Source organism: Sarcophilus harrisii, chromosome 3 (assembly GCF_902635505.1).
Source record: "Sarcophilus harrisii chromosome 3, mSarHar1.11, whole genome shotgun sequence".
Taxonomy (NCBI): Eukaryota; Metazoa; Chordata; class Mammalia; order Dasyuromorphia; family Dasyuridae; genus Sarcophilus; species Sarcophilus harrisii.
In genome coordinates this window covers 567348793-567366897 of record NC_045428.1, presented here as the reverse complement: position 1 = coordinate 567366897, position 18105 = coordinate 567348793, and the positions used below count along the sequence as shown (strand labels likewise).

Sequence of the window (18105 nt, the reverse complement as noted above, 5' to 3'; positions counted from 1 at the left end):
ATTCAATTAACTCCTATAGTAGCTACTTAAGCTGAAGTTACTACACCATTCTTCATTAATTTAAAAGTTCTTTCTTGACACAAAAGAATATCTTACAGGAGTAGATTTCTACTCTCTATTATACACAGAAAAGAGATAAAAACAGATACTTAATATTTCTAATTAAAAGAAGAATTACACCCCACTCTTTAATAAACATGGCTAAATAGCTTCTTCTATTGGATCATCTCAGTACAAAGTAATCCAAGTTATGTTAACAGTGGCAATGACAATGCTTGTGTTTGGGAGCTTGGTAAGACTCACTCTAAGGAGCAGTTGAGACTGCAAAAGTCTTAAGAAGGGTCACAACAGTGAATGAATAAAACAAAAAAGAAATCTTACAAATACAAAAAGTATAATAAAAAAAAAAACTTCTATTTTTCAACCAAGTTACCTCACTCTGAAAAGCATAATAAACTTGAGTACCTGTTTGCTGGCTGTAAACTGACCCCCTCTCCCCACAATGTGAATTTAGGGCAACATTACAATCTAACACACACTTATACAGCACTTTCATGACCAACTTAAAGTAGACACAAAATTATACAAATCTATATAGCATGGTCTAGTAAGAGCATTGGAAGCATCTGAGTTTTACTCTCCCTTAAGCCTGTTATGACCTGGGTCAAATCACTTAACCTGACAGAACATAAATTTTCTTGTCCATAAAATGAAGGACTGATTGGATGGTCTCCAAGGTCTTTTCTAGTTCTGAATGTATTATCTTTGGAATCTCACATTTTTTGGTATCCGCTCTATGTGGCTCATTCCTACTATCAGTGGGAGGAGGGGAGGAGAAAAGGGGGGAGGGGAGGAGAAAAGGGGAGAAGAGAGACCTAGATCTTGGGCATTCCAAGAATAAGACACTTCATCTCTCTGCTCTAGACATTTCCTCAGAGAATATCTGGAATGTTCTCCCATTTTTGCTGTGATTATTGACTAGCTGGCTCCCTTTAGTATCCAAATAAAATCCCATCTACAGGAAACTTTCCCCCAAATTCATGCAATTCCAATGCTTTCAGTCTCTTAATTATTTCTTATTTATCCTGTATAGAACTTGAATTGCATATATTTATTTACATATTGAGACTGTAAGTTCACTGAGAGTAGGGCAGAGTCTTTTGCCTCTTTTTATAACCCAAGAGCTTAGTACAGTGCTTGGCACAAAGGAAATATTTAATAGTGACTGAATGAATGAAAAGATGTAAATAAACTACCCATCTATAACAGGTATCAGAAAGTTGCCTAGGATGTTTCTAGTTTAGGAGCCTGGCCTTTGGTCATATAATTAGAATGTATTAAAACCAGAACTTGAACCCTAGTCTTCCAGCTACCAAGATCACACCTGTCTCCTGTTGTTATTCACTCATTTCAGTCACATACAACTCTTCATGTCCACATTTGTGACTTTCTTGTCACGGTTTGCCACTTCCTTCTCTAGCTGTGGATGAGGAAACTGAGGCAAGCAAGATGAAAAAGTTTGCCCAGGGACACAATTAAAAGTCTGAGGCTAGACCAAAACTCTCCCTGGCTCCAGGTGCAATGTTCTATCCACTGTGCCATCTAACCACACTCTCTATCATACTGCTCAAAAAGTTCCTAATATCCACAAGCTTTGCTGATATTCTCCTAGCTTTTACACAGTTATGGATCACAGTCAGAACTCAGTGAGGCACTCTGCCTTTTGTTCTATATTAATGAAGATTTTTACTCTTTTAGAAGTAAAATATGAATATGATTTCCTTATAAAGAATTTTCCTGCTTATTTTCCCTTTCTGACTTGGTCCGTAAAGTCTGGAAAAGATCCAGAAAAGAAAATATTTTCTCCCAAAAGCCAGAACGTGAGAGAAAGAATGAAGCTATAGGTGACATGAACCTGATATTTCAGCACAGCAATGCAATATTTTCAGCAAGTCAGCATAATGTTAAACAACCACATTGGTGTGTTTTGCTGCATTCAGGTATTCTCTTAGCAACAATTAACAAGTAACAATAAACCCCTAAGAACATATAGCTCTCTATGGGAAAGACTTCAGTTTTTGAAAGAAGAAAAGAAATAATCAAATTGCAAACATCCTGATGTTAACTGGCATTCAACCCAAACAACTGTCATTTTGACAATCAAAAATATGCTGAAGCAAGCAACATACCAAAACATAAATAAAGTAAATTATATAATTGTCTCATGATAAATCTAAAACAGAAAACAAAAGTTACAGGGTATAAAATGATACAACATAAAACAAGACCCAGAAGGTGAATCCGTCTGTACAAACGACTCCACTCAAAAGTTAAGAATTTGACAGAAAGGTCACCACTGCTAAACATAAAAATCTGCATTGTCAGATTTTAAAATATTAATTCTAAATTATACATATATATATGTATTAAATATTTTAGTCCTTTGGACACAATTTTTTCATTCGTGGAAAACTCCAAACTAACTTTAAGTAATTTAGAGTGGGCTCAATACACATGGATATCAACATTTTTGCCACACCATAATTCCAGCCTAAAACACCATTTCTAAATAAGATGATGGGTAAGACTTCAGAATCAATTATACTATACAGCTATAGAAACATAAGTAGATCCCGTTAGCACTGAATTTGAAGGCAATATTAAACATAATAAAATACTGCTACAAATAAGTGGAAAAGATTCTAACACAGAAAGTTTATCTCCATGTGGAGCAGCCAGTATTCTACAAGAAAAAAGTTAAATCCAAACAGCATTCCAATTAAAAGAGGGGAAATGGATATTTCCCTAACATTTAGTAATCAAAAGAGGTAGACAAAGAAAAGGGTTAATCCTCAAACAGCATCAAAGGACACTCACAAAAGTGAACTTCGGTTAAAACTGAAAATCTCAACATTCCTAAAGACAAGATAAGCAGGACCTTTCAACTGTTAATTCATGTCCCTAATTAGTTCCCACCCTTTTCAGCACTACCTCACAGAAACAAGCTTTCACCACCCCAAGTCGTCGGCCTTTCTTTAACGAGAGTTTCAGCTCCCATCTCTTTCCAAAAAAAAAAAAAAAAAAAAACCACCCAGAAGGGGTTATCTTAAAAAGGTTCATGGGATCAGGGTTTGGAGTCGAGAGGAACCTCGGAGGTCAAAAGCCTTTCAAGAGGCTTTCAAAATCTTTGGAACTCTTTCTTCGCACTACTAGCTTGGAGTGCCAGCCTTTCATCCCAGGGCCAATGAAGGAAAGAAGGGAAAGGTGATTAGGTGCATTAAAATCAGAGGATGTCTTTATTTTTCTCGGGCACGGAGGTGATGCTGGTCCCAGTGCTAGCTGGCTATTTCGTGAGTGTGTGGGTTCACTTCTCCCTTTCCTTTATCATTTTGTCCAGAGATGGGGGAGGAGTGGAATGATCCCGATACAAGAGTCATTCCTCATGCTAGGGGCACTTACACCTTTGGAGGGAGACGCCAGAGGAGGGCTACAAGAACAGCAAGAGCCGACACATCTTCAAAGAGGTCAGGGAGGGGCTGGCCTTTGAAAGCCTCGGCACCTTCGGAGGGGAGGGCCGCTGGGGAAAGAATGCCAGAGGGCTAGCGCCTTTAGAGGGAAGGTTGGAACTGGGGGGGAGGTGAAGACCCTGCGTTTGGAGACGGCAGAGGCGGGCTTGGACCCTCAGAGAGAAGACTAGGGAGGATAAGAAAGGGGGATTGCACCCTCAGAAAAGACTGGGAAGAGGAGGGCTGCAGCCTCAAAAGGGGGACTGGGGAGGGAAGGGGGATATCGCCCCCTCGAAAGGGGAAAGGGGGGATGGAGGAGTTACACCTTCCGGAGGAAGCTTCCGAGGTCAGAGAATGGGGAGGAGGTCTGCACCCTCCGAGAAGAGGCTGGATAAGGGGTTTGCACCGTCCCGGGATCGCTGAAGAGAGGGTCTGCACTTCCCAGGGAAAGGTGGGGAGGTCTGCATCCTCCGGGGGTCGCTGGAAAGGGGGTATGTACTTCCTAAAGAAGACTGGTAAGGGGGTCTGTATCCTCCGGGGGAAACTGGGGAGGTGGAGCAAGGGGCTCCCACCCCAAGAGGGAAAGCCCAAGAGGCGGGCCGCACCCCAGCAGGGGAGGCTGGAAGGGTCCGGAGGTGGACAGGCCCAAGGGTCTAGCACCCTGAGACCGGGCAGGGTCTCCCCCACGGAGAGGTGGAGGAGTGGGGGGAGGGTCTGCTGGTCCGAGGCTCCTTCTGCCCTCGCCAGCCAGGCCCCAGGGAGCCGGTGAGTCCCAAGCGCGGGCAGCGGCCTCACCTGGCCTGGCCACCACCCGCTCTCGCCTTCGCTCCGCGGCCTCTGCCGCGCGGACGACGGACAGACGGACGGACGGACTTACGGACCGGGGGAGGGCAGAAGGGGAGGAGGACGCCGCGCTACGCCGGGCCTTCGGCCGGGCCTCTCCCGCTGCCGCCTCCTCACGGCCGCCGAGTCCCCGAACTCCCTGGAGCCGCCATCTTCCTCCGCTCAACGCCGCCGCGCTACCGCCGCCGCTACTGCAGCTTCTACTACTGCCGCTGCCGCCGCCTCCGCCGCCGCCTCCACCACCACCGCCGCCGCTCCGGCCCGGGGAAGACAGCGAGATCGCGCATGCGTCAAGAGCCGCCCGGGGAAGGCCGGACGGGCACGGCTCGGCGCGCGCACGCACGCACGGACGTAAGGAGGCACGAGGCCCAGGCGAGCCCGCCTCGCGGGGGGAGGCGGGACTCCGAGGGAGGAACCCTGCGAAGCAGGGAAAAGGGAGGGAGGATGAAGTCGGGAGGAGGCGGGGAAGATGGAGCTAAGACCTTCTTCCCGTCGTCCTTTGCTCTTGTTATTGTTCTTTATTTAGGAAGGAAAGAGTTTGGCCTGGAGAGAGGGAGAGCCAGCCCGGGAAATCTGAAATCCCCAACTCCTTTGGGGTTCGGTCTCCTCAGCTGTAAAACAAAGGGATTGGACTTAAAGAAAGAGGTGATCCTAAGGCTCTGTCCAGCTGCTCTGGATTTAGCATGCTCTGAAATGAGCTGAACTGTGGGTGTAGCCCAGTGACCAATGAAGGACCGAGGCATTTAATAAAAACATACACAAACCATACTTCGTAGCTTCCAATTAATAACGATAGCAATGATTCATTCACATGTAATGATTTTTATAGCACCTACTATATGTAGCAGGTATAGCAGGTATTGTGCTAAGCGCTTTATGAGAATTGTCTCAATAATAATAATAATAATAGCTAACATATAACACCTACTATGTGTCAGTCACTGTGCTAAGCCTTACAAGAATTATGTCAGTTAATAATAGCTAACATTTATATAGCACTATTTATCAAGTGTTTTGTAATTATTGTCTCCTGTGATCCTCACAAGAATCCTAGGAGGGAATTATGCTTATCATCCTTGATTTACAGATAAGGAAACTGAGGCAGACAGCAGTTAAATAGCTTGCTCAGGGTCACACAATTAGTATCTGAAAAAGACTTTGACCTCCTGTCTTTGTGACTCCAGGCTCTGTGCTCTATCCATTTCATCAACAAACTTTCTAATATGCCTTTTAAAACCCAGCTGGACCTTCTGAATAAAGCCTTTTCTGATGTCCCAGACTCCTAGGACCTTCTCTCCCAAAGCAGTTTATGTTTAACTACTTTGTATCTATCTGAATATATCCACCTTATATTTACCCTGTTATATACTTATTGCCCCTTCCCCAAATAAGATGTAAACTCCTTAGAAGTAGACATTGTTTCATTATTTATTCTTGTCTCTAGCACCTAGCAGGGGAATGGATACTTAATAAATGAGTGATTAAACAACATGGGATGGTAGCTCATTTTACAGAAGAAACTGAGGCAGGCAGATTGAGTTGTGCAGGGCCACACAGCTACTAAGTATTTAAGGCCACATTTTAAGTCTATGCACCCATACCACCTAGCTACCTGCAAGCCACCTTAGTATTTTCCTCACAGAAATCTTGAGGGAAGTTATATATATATTTAGTCCCATTTTACAGAAAGTCTAGTGACTTACAAAAACATGAACAAGTAGTAAGTGTTTAAACCAGGAGATGAACCTCAGAACTACTGACTCCAAGCTCTGTGTGACATGGCAGAAAGAGTGCTGATCAAAGAATCAGGAAGACCTGGGTTTAATCAGGTCCCTCTTCTACTCAATAATTTCCAATGGCTCCCTATTACCTTGAAGGTCAAATTTAAATTCCTCTCCTTGACATCTAAAGCTTTTCACATTTCAAACCTACATAGTCAGCCTCATTATACATTATTCCTTTTCCTGCACTTTACAGTCTGGCCAGACGGATCTTCTTGCTGTTCCTCACACTCTCTCTACCTACTGCACAAGGAACTAGACCTCTGTCAACCTCAGTTTACCTCCTCTATAAAATAGGTTTTACAACCCCTCACAAGGTTGTTGCAAATCTTAAATCAAATCAATCTCTCTTTCCCTCCTTCTCTCTCTTTCTCTCTCCTGTATATTTGACTCTCTCTGTGTCTCTTTTTCCTCAGTCTTTCTGTCTCTGTCTCTATCTCTTTCCTGTCTCTGTCTGTGTCTTATCTCTGTCCTGTATTTGAGTCTCTCTCTGTCTCTTCCCTTCCCTACCTCTTCCTCCTCCCCCTCCCCCCCCCATTTCTCTCTCTCTCTCCAATTCAGTTTTGGTATCAGGAAAAACTTCCTTACAATTGAAGCTGTCCAAAAGTTTGGGATCTACCAGAAATGCTCATCACCACAAAATTTCCCCCCTCTTCTAAAGTTCTACTTTCCACTTCTTATATTCATTACACTTTAAATGAGGCAGCTTGGTGAAGTGGATCACTGACGTCAGGAAAATGGAGGGCTTTCAGTTCTATCTCTGATACCTCTGAGCTGTGGGAGTGACTGACTCATCTGTAAAAGACAAAGAGCAATGCCTGTAGGACCAGCCTCTCAGGGATGCTGTGAGGCTATGAGATGTGTAACCAACTTGCAGATGCTAAATAAATGGCAGGAACTGTTGTTGATAGTCCAACAGCTATGCATTCAACACCTACTCTGTTCTAAGAAGAGCTCGTAGAAAGGTAAAAACACAAACTCATGCAATGGAAAAAACCTGTACAGAACATATTCATTTTTCTACAAGCTTTGTTCTCATCTTTGTATCATCTCTAAGATTGTTTTTACAACTGTGTTTGTCAATAAAGCAGTTATCAATCCACAATTAACCATATACCAGATAGTGTGCTAGAAGCCACTAATGCAAAGGTGGAAGAAAGAGAGAAAGAAAAAAGAAAGGAAGGAAGAAGAAAAAGAAAGAGAGGGAGGGAGGAAGAAAGAGGGGGGAGGGAGAGGGAGGGAGAGAAGGAGGAAGGAAGGGAGAAGGAGAGAGGGGGGAGAGAGGGAGGGAAGAAGGAAGGAGGAAGGAAGGAAGAAATGGAGGCAGGGAAAGAAAGAGGGAAGGAAGGAGGAAGGAAGGAGGGAGGAGGAAGGGAGGGAGAAAGAGAGAGAGAAAGAAAGAAAGAAAGAGAGAGAGAGAGAGAGAGAGAGAGAGAGAAGGAAGGGAAGGAAGGAAGAAAAAACGGTCCCTACCCTCAAAGAGCTTACATTCTAGAGGGAAGTTTGATCTCAGGACCAAAGAATGAAGACTAGCCCCCAAGCCCAGGCATGTGGAATGGGACATTTCAGGTCTGAAGTGTTTAGGTCTGGTTGTCCCCTCTGATTAAGTATCTATGATATTATCATTTGTTGTTGTTGAGTTGTTTTAGTCACTTTGTGACTCTTTCTGACCCCGTGTGGGATTTTCTTAGCAAAAATAGAGGTGATTTGCCATTTCCATCTCCACTTCATTTTATAGATTGAGGAAACTGAGGCAAACAGGCAAACTAGAGTTACAAAAGCTAGTTTCTAAGGCTGTACTTGAACTCAGTTACTCCTGACTCCAAGCCTGGTATTCTATCCTAACTTAGCTGCCCCATGACTCTATCACTAGTTCAAGAATATAAACTCCTAAACCTAGACATTGTCTAACTCCATACAAGCTAGAGATTCATTCTTTGAATGAACATCACATAGCAAGTCCAAATTCATAGTATTGCCCCTGATTTGGCTTAGAGCCAGAAATTCTGAGCATCTTCATGTTGCTGGGATTTCTGGAAACTTATAGAGAAGAGTAGTACAAGATGGCCAGGCATGGATGCATTACAATCTGTACCTCTGGAAGGAAGACTTACATTCACAAGATCATAGATTCATTGAACATCAGGGCTCAAAGCTCTATAGCCTAAATCTAGCCCAGTTACAAGAAGCACATCTCCCTCTACTGGTCGCAAAGCAGAACTGCATGAAAGGGACTAAGATGGAGCAAAACCAGCGGATAATCAAACCCTTTTAAAACTCATGGCTCAAAGGTCAGTACTCTGAGCTTATCAAAACGACATCCCTATACTAGAGTAGAGTTACAGTGTGTCCCACTGTGGCTGATCAGACCGATGTGAGCTCAGAATGCTCTGCCACAGGTAGGACACAAATAGATCATATTAATATGTTTGGTCTTCCAAAACAAAGGACAACAATCAACCTGAGGTTACATGGACTTGAATCAGTCTTGGTAGCTATTCCAAATAAACATGCTTTTTGATTAATCATAATTCCACCCCAAGTTTATTCTGGGAAAATATCAAACATCTCATTTGGAACTCCATATATATATATATATATATATATATATATATATATGTATGTATGGATATATATATGGATAAAGGGACTGCTGTTCTTATATTCAAGTTAACAGCTCATAAATAGAATTGTAATTGTCTTTTTTCCACCCACATAAAATGCCAAAACACATAAAAGGACTCATTCATAACAATCCATAAACAATGCAGCAAAACACATGAAGGACTCATAAATAATCAACACAATTCTCTTCACAAAGCACTTTCCAAAAGGTCCTAAAGCTATCCATGTTCATAATGTAATTTTATTTATTAGACTCTTCCTGGGAAGGGAACAAAGGTGAGATGACTTACTGACATAGCAACTAATCCAGTTTTAATTCAGAGATGACAAGAGATATCTAAAGGTATTTGTTTCTTGAGATAGGCCTCCTCTTCCTTATCTGATCCACATCAACTAGATAATAATAATAATGGTGTATAAAGTCCAGGATTTATCGTGGACTTAGTCCCAAATCCCAGAACTGTGTACATAATCCTCCCAGGAACTTCCCTTCTCTGTAAGGAAGAATAGATTCCAGGACTCTTGGCTTTGAAGTTTCTAAAGAAACAACTCCATAGACAGGCCCTGCCCAGAGGGGGAAAAAAATAACCTTACTCTTCTTCCAGGAAGGCTAGATTCTGGGATTGAGAGTTGAAACTCCTCCTTCTGTGACAATTGCATGAAAACCACTTGTTCTCAACCACGTGGCTATTACAAAATGAGGGAACCACATAACCATGTGCCCTTTGAAATGTTTATGAGAGGGTAGCAATTTGTGAACTATTGAAAGCACACAGACTTAGTCCTGGAGAGACCGAGTATATGGACTCTGTTATGTGGTAGTGATGGAGAGAGAAGCCTTGTAGTAAGAGTTCCTGAATTTCAACTTCTTTTTTAAAAACTATTTTTATTTTCCACAGTTACACATAAAACTTTTTTTACATTTGTTTTCTCCCCGTTTCTCCCTACACTCCCCCATTGAAAAGGTCCATGTGAAGTTCTCCAAAACATTTCCATAAAAGTCATGTTACAAAATAAAACAGCTCTCCACCCCCACACAGAACAACTAAAAAAAAAAAAAAATCCTCAAGAAAAAAAAAGAAAGTTAAAAAAAAAGTATACTTCAGTCTGTATTCAGACACAATCAGTTCTTTCTTTGGGTATGGATAGCATTTTTTCATAAGTCTTTCAGACTTGGATCATTGTATTGATGAGAATAGCAAAGTCATTCAAAGCTGATAATCCCACAATTTTGCTATTTCTATGTACACAGTACATTTCACTTTACTTGAGCTCATGGAGCACTTTCCAAGTTTTTCTGATAGCATCCTGCTCATCATTTCTTATAGAACAATAATTCTTCATAATCTCATACCAAAATTTATTCAACTACTCCCCAGCTGAAGGGCATCCCTCAAATTTCCAATTCTTAGCTCTGAGAAAATAGCTGCTATAAATATTTTTATACATATAGGTTCTTTATTTTTAAATCTGTTTTATGATTCATACCTAATTGTGGTATTGTTAGGTCAAAGGATATACAGATTTTATAGCCCTTTGAGCATAGATCATATCTTTTGATTATTTATCAACTGGGGACTGAACATTTTCCATAGTTTATGGGATTAGATAGATGCCTCTTGTTAATAGAAGAACGATTTTGTAAAAAGATCATATGGGTTTCTTCTTGTAGCTACCACATTTTAGGAAGGATTAATAAACTGGAGAATGTCTATAAAAGGGCATGTGGGACAGTGAACATCCTTGAGTTCATGTCATATGAGGATTAGCTGGGAGCTAAACACTGAAGAAAAGGAAATTTAGGGGGAGAGGGGAAATGAGATTTGTCTTCAAGTATTTGATAGATTCCTATGAGGAAAAGAAATGAGATGTGCTCTAATCTTCAGCTTCTTAAACTGCAGTTCACAATCCTATATAGGGTCTTATAACTGAATGGGAGGTCTCAAAATTTTGGTTTATTATCAGTCAATGTTTAATTTGTATAACTATTTTAGACCTATATAGCTAGGGTTATGTAAAAATTTCTCTGTTGAAGAGATCCTTAGTAGAAAAAGTTTAAGTCCTACTCTAATTGACCACAGAGGGAAGGAAGGAAACAAACATTTGTTCTTATTTGTTGTGGTTGTGAGTTCTTTCAGCCTTATCCCACTCTTTCTGATCACATTTGGAGTTGTTGTTTTTTTTTTTTTTTTTTTTTTTTTGCAAAGATAGTGTGGTGTTTGGTCGTTTCCTTCTCCAGCTCATCCTTCAGATAAGAAAACTAAAGCAAATGTCATTAAGTCAAGTCAAAAGATATTATCCATACCATATTACCATTTTTATCTACCTCAAAATTCTTTGGCAACAGGCAAGTGAAAAAGCAACAGGTGTTGCTACACTGGGAGCTATATAGCCACAACCCTATACACAGGCAACCCAAACCCATCTTCTTATTGAACTGAAACAGCAGTGGGATTTAACAACCCCTTGCTATCTGACCAACCTTTTTAAAAAAAATTTTAGGTGATATAGGTATATTTATTTTTTTACATATTTTCATATGAGTCATGTTGGAAGAGAAAAATCAGATCAAAAGGGAAAAACAAAAGGAATAAAAGGTGAAAATAGTATGCTTTGATCCTGAGCAGCCTTTTTAAGGAGCAGACTTACCTCCTGGCATAAAGAAGGGAATAGAAAATGTGTCTTACTACTTGCATTTTTGTTTTTCTTCCCAGGTTACTTTTACCTTTCTAAATCCGATTTTTCTTGTGCAATAAGAGAATTGTATAAATATGTTCACATATATTGTATTTAAGATATACTTTAACATGTTTAACATGTATGAGACTGTCTGCCATCTAAGGGAGGGGCTGGAGGGAAGGAAAGGAAAAGCTGGAACAGAAGTGTTTGCAAGGGTCAATGTTGAAAAATTATCCATGCATATGTTCTGTCAATAAAAAGTTATAATAATAATAATAATAAAAGAAAATATGTCCTAAAAATTGTCTCCTTCACTCAGTGGGCATCTCCATTCCAAATGTTCATATGGACTATTTGTGCCCCCAGCTGTGGTAAAACCTTCTGAGCTCCTATTGGTCTGATCAGCCACAGTTGGATACCCTTACCTTTACCTCAACCTAGTGATGTCATGTTGATCCTTCCATAGGTGCCAGACAATGTGCTGAGAATGTCACTAACATTATCTTTAATTCTCACAACAGCGCTAGGAGGTAGGTGCTATTATTAGCTTCATTTTTATAGTTAAGGAAGCTGAAGCAAACAGAAGTTAGGTTGTTTGCCTAAGTGTTATGGCCAGCATGACACAAATGGGATAGTGACAGGGTTGCTGATAATTCAACAGAGCCATTTGTTAAGAGAAATCATGTTACTTATATATCTTAAAACAGTATGTGATTATGAAAGTCATTGTTCTGTGACCAACCCTGGCTTCTATTTCCTATGATCTAACTCTCTGAAGCATATTGTTAGTTTCTAGGGACTCAGTCTTATATAAAGTTCACAATGCCCCAGTAATTGTGCCAGGACCTTATATTTTCTCATGATTTCAAACTTAAATGCAACCTTGATTAATCTTAGGAGGACGGGAACATCTCAGTTACCAAAGTTTCAAGCTTCCTGGGAGTTCTCTACACCCAAGGTCACAGAACCCATAAGTATCTGAAGCAGAATTTGAACTCAGGTCTTCTAAAGATCAGGCCCATGAATTTATGTATTGTACTATCTTGCTGCCTACCCATAATCAAGAACAGTGGGTAGAAATTGCAAACTGGCAAAGTTGAATATAATGTAAACAAAAACTTCCTAACAATCAGAGCCATCCAAAAATGGAATGGACTGTCACACAGGAGGTGGTAGGCTCCCCCAGAAGCTTCAAGCAAAGACTAGTTGAATACTTGACCAGTACAATTATAGAACATTGAGTTTAAAGCTGTATCTATATCACCAGAACTTAGCACAATATATGGCAAATGGTAAGAATTTAATAAATTCCATACCATTTCCATTCATGCTCAACCAACATTTATAAAGCTCCTACTATGTGCCAGTTACCAGGGAAGTCAAAAATGTAACACCAATCCTCGCCCTCAAGGTACTTACATTGATAAGAAGGCCAACTCATTTCCAAAATATATAGAGAATTAACTCTAATTTATAAAAAATCAAGCCATTCTCCAAATGAAAAATGGTCAAAGGATATGAACAGACAATTCTCAGATGAAAAAATTGAAACTATTTCTAGTCATATGAAAAGATGCTCCAAGTCATTATTAATCAGAGAAATGCAAATTAAGACAACTCTAAGATACCACTACACACCTGTCAGATTGGCTAAGATGACAGGAAAAAATAATGATGATTGTTGGAGGGGATGCGGGAAAACTGGGACATTGATGCATTGTTGGTGGAGTTGTGAACGAATCCAACCATTTTGGAGAGTAGTTTGGAACTATGCTCAAAAAGTTATCAAACTGTGCATACCCTTTGATCCAGCAGTGTTACTACTGGGATTATATCCCAAAGAGATTATAAAGAAGGGAAAGGGACCTGTATGTGCACGAATGTTTGTGGCAGCCCTTTTTGTAGTGGCTAGAAACTGGAAACTGAATGGATGTCCATCAGTTGGAGAATGGCTGAATAAATTGTGGTATATGAAAATTATGGAATATTACTGTTCTGTAAGAAATGACCAGCAGGATGATTTCAGAAAGGCCTGGAGGGACTTACACGAACTGATGCTGAGTGAAATGAGCAGGACCAGGAGATCATTATATACTTCAACAACAATACTAGATGATGACCAGTTCTGATGGATCAGGCCATCCTCAGCAACGAGATCAACCAAATCATTTCTAATGGAGCAGTAATGAACTGAACTAGCTACCCAGAAAAAGAACTCTGGGAGATGACTAAAAACCATTACATTGAATTCCCAATCCTATATTTATGCCCACCTGCATTTTTGATTTCCTTCACAAGCTAATTGTACAATATTTCAGAGTCTGATTCTTTTTGTACAGCAAAATAACGTTTTGGTCATGTATACTTATTGTGTATCTAATTTATATTTTAATGTACTTAACATCTACTGTCATCCTGCCATCTGGGGGAGGGGTGGGGGGTAAGAGGTGAAAAAATGGAACAAGAGGTTTGGCAATTGTTAATGCTGTAAAGTTACCCATGCATATATCCTGTAAATGAAAGGCTATTAAATAAATTAATTAATTAAAAAAAAAAAAAAAGATAAGGCCAAGGAGGAAGAGAAGGAGGAGGAGGAGGAAGAGGAGGTGAAAGCCAATGATGGTGATGATTATCAGGATCATAATCATGGAAATAATGATGAGAATGAAACTTCCTCTACCTGTATAGATTGCATCTCCTTGATACCTCCTCATGCTCTATACAATAATTTTCAAGTTGAAATCCTTCCAAAAATTTTCCAAAGAGCAAGCACTTATCATCATTCTATCATTTAAAAAAAAATCTCAGAAGCCCAAGCAACTGACACATAGGCAGATAAAGCAATATTTGTTAAGACCTCCAACTCATAAAAGAGTAGAAAGGTAGAAGGAATAGGAATACCAGAATAATCTGGTATGGAAATACAGAGAACCAGAAACAGGGCCAGGAGGGGCAGCCTGGATCCTTCCAAAAATGGAGATATCAAAAGGACCTCACCAATGGAAGATCTCACAAAATATTATGGAGTAAAGAGTCCTCAACAACTATCTAATCAAACTGATATCTGAATAAGAAGCTCCTTCCTTGACAAATGATCAGTTAACCTTTCCTTGAAGACCTCCAATGAGAAAAAACTTACTAGACCCCTAAGCAGCCCATTCCAGTTTCAGATGGCCCAAATAACTGGACAGTTCTTCCTCATATCACCCTCAAGCTGTCTAGTGGTTATAATCTATAATTCCTGTTGTGACTAGCTCAGCTCTTTTTATGGTCATTCACAATATAATGTCTTTATATCTCATAAGATAAGATATTTACATCTATATGTATATATTTATACAAATATACATATGTTTAATGATAATTTTTATTTTTTATTTTACATCTTTCTCCTCCCTGCCCCTAACTATAATATTCTCTGATAACAAGAAAATGCAATCAAGCAACACTGACTACTAGAGCTACCAAACCTGATGGTATATGCCCCAGTTTCTTAAACTGTGGGTCAAGCTCCCATATGGAATCAGGTAACTAAATGTGAGTGTCAAGAAATTATGGTTTATTATCAATACATGTTTGATTTGTTTATTTAAATACCTAAATATCTCCTCTCCTGGAAAAATTTCTCAGGAGAAAAGGAATCATGAATGGAAAAAGTTTAAGAAGCCCTGCCTTATGTAACATTCCATACCCAAAGTCTCCACCCTCACATCTCTACTGAGAAGAAGGAAATGTGTCCAAGACTGGGTGTCATATTTGATCTGAGTTCAGCTGCCTTTTATCGTTGTTTTTATTTTCATTGCTATGGTCACTATGTGATTCCTTCACTCAGCATCAGTTTATTTAAGAATAGGTTATAATTAAGCACTAAATTATATGTTATGGCCCACAAGGTGCTAAATAGAAGTTCAAAGGAGATATGAGTTGAATGAAGGCTGAAGCATGTTGGGAAGTTTTCATGAAGGAAGTGGGCCCTAGGGACCTGTATGTGCACGAATGTTTGCGGCAGCCCTTTTTGTAGTGGCTAGAAACTGGAAACTGAATGGATGTCCATCAGTTGGAGAATGGCTGAATAAATTGTGGTATATGAAAATTATGGAATATTACTGTTCTGTAAGAAATGACCAACAGGATGATTTCAGAAAGGCCTAGAGAGACTTACACAAACTGATGCTGAGTGAAATGAGCAGGACCAGGGGATCATTATATACTTCAACAACAATACTAGATGATGACCAGTTCTGATGGACCAGGCCATCCTCAGCAACAGATCAACCAAATCATTTCTAATGGAGCAGTAATGAACTGAGCTAGCTATGCCTCAGAAAAATAACTCTGGGAGATGACTAAAACCATTACATTAAATCCCTAATCCCTATATTTATGCACACATGCATTTTTGATTTCCTTCACAAGCTAATTGTACAATAATTCAGAGTCTGATTCTTTTTGTACAGCAAAATAATGTTTTGGTCATGTATACTTATTGTGTATCTAAGTTATATTTTAATTTATTTAACATCTACTGGTCATCCTGCCATCTAGGGAGGGGGTGGGGGTAAGAGGTGAAAATTGAACAAGAGGTTTGGCAATTGTTAATGCTGTAAAGTTACCCATGTATAAATCCTGTAAATAAAAGGCTATTAAATAAAAAAAAAAAAAAAAAAAAAAAAAGAAGGAAGTGGGCCTTAAAGGGATGGGAGGATTTGAAGAAGCAGAAAATAGAGGGTACAGATTCCTTGTAGGAAACTGCAAAGATCATGTGCCAAATAGTCATCCATGGGCAGGGTGAATTCTGAAGTTAGCTATCAAAATATAGAAAGACCATGGATCTAGTCATAGAAAGTATTGTAGCCATCAAATACAATCCCCCTCATGGGGAATTGGCCATCAAAGAAAATGAGCTCCCCCAAGGTCAAACAAATAATACTTTTTAGCTTTCTTCTAACATTCATTCACCAGGATATCCACTAATATAGCACTGTGACTCTCCAATTTATATCCCTTACTCTTGCCCCATGACCAGTCCATCTTCTCTTTCTAATGTATAATTCTTTAATGGTAGGTGATGTGTCACCCCACATCAAATGAAATATGTTGAAAATAAAATTATCATCTGCCCCCAAATTCCCCTTTCCTTCCCAGTATAACTGTATATAACAGTATAACCTAGGTTTCAAATAAGTTCAATAAAATCCTTAATTAATTTAGAAGTCTTTAAAAGCCGTTGGATAAACTGGTTGAGGAGTGTTTAAAATGCCAGACTGAAAGGTTTATCTACCTCCAATCTCCTATTTAACCAATTTTGAAACTTTAGAGTCCTCTCTTACTCAAATCTTTTTTCTTCATCACTCACATCTAGTCAGCAGCCATCATGTTCTGTCCATTTTCCCCACATAATGGATTATCCATCCTTCCTTCCTTTTTTTTTTAAACAGAGAGACCTGAGTCATCTTCTACTTTATCATTTACTTGCTATGTGATCATAGGCAAGCTACTTAACCTGAGTCTCAGTTGCCCCAGCTATTAAATGGGGATAATAATTCCTGTAAAATTTAACAGCTATTGGGAAGTTACCATGAAACCATGTATCTAAAGCACTGGTTAAATTTTAAAGTATTATACAGATAGCGAGGTAACTCAATGGACAGAGCACCAGGAATGGAAGTCAGGAAAAGCTTCAAATATTTACTTTGCTGTATTATCTTGGGTAAAGTCTCTTCACCACTTTTTGACTTTGTTTCCTCATCTGTAAAATGAGGATACTAATAATACCTACCTCCCAAATTGTAGGGAGGATAAAATGAGATAATATTTGTTAAGCATTTTACAAACTTTAAAGAGCTACATAAATGCTAGTTGTGATGATGATGTAATTCCTAGTCTTCCAGAGTTTCCTGGGTCACCAAAGTGTTAAGTGATTTGTCCAGTGTCACAGAGTTACCATGTGTCAAAGGCAGACCTCAAATCCTAACTTTCCTGATTTTGTGGGCATCTAACTTTTCTTTAAAGACCTCCATTGAGGATGTCCATCAGTTGGAGAATGGTTGAATAAATTGTGGTATATGAAAATTATGGAATATTACTGTTCTGTAAGAAATGACCAACAGGATAATTTCAGAAAGGCCTGGAGAGACTTACATGAACTGATGCTGAGTGAAATGAGCAGGACCAGGAGATCATTATATACTTCAACAACAATACTATATGATGACCAGTTCTGATGGATCAGGCCATCCTCAGCAACGAGATCAACAAATCATTTCTAATGGAGCAGTAATGAACTGAACTAGCTATGCCCAGAAAAAGAACTCTGGGAGATGACTAAAAACCATTACATTGAATTCCCAATCCCTATATTTATGCACACCTGCATTTTTATTTCCTTCACAAGCTAATTGTACAATATTTCAGAGTCTGATTTTTTTGTACAGCAAAATAATGGTTTGGCCATGTATACTTATTGTGTATCTAATTTATATTTTAATATATTTAACATCTACTGGTCATCCTGCCATCTAGGGAGGGAGTGGGGAGTAAGAGGTGAAAAATTGGAACAAGAGGTTTGGCAATTGTTAATGCTGTAAAGTTACCCATGTATATATCCTGTAAATAAAAGGCTATTAAATTAAAAAAAAAAAAAAAAAAAGACCTCCATTGAGTGAGAACTT

The 18105-nt window shown here is 39.4% G+C and overlaps 1 protein-coding gene across 2 annotated transcripts in view; it reads right to left on the bottom strand.

Moving 5' to 3' along the window:
- The window catches only part of FBXO42 (F-box protein 42), a 112089-nt gene extending 107506 nt beyond the window's left edge, over nucleotides 1-4583 (bottom strand). The window contains exon 1 of one of the 2 annotated variants that reach the window (XM_031962776.1): nucleotides 4302-4583. The gene's annotated coding sequence lies outside the window, so the exon portion shown is untranslated. The remainder of the gene's footprint in view (nucleotides 1-4301) is intronic. The other variant, XM_031962777.1, reaches the window with a different exon arrangement.
- Between the last annotated feature and the right edge of the window lie 13522 nt (nucleotides 4584-18105).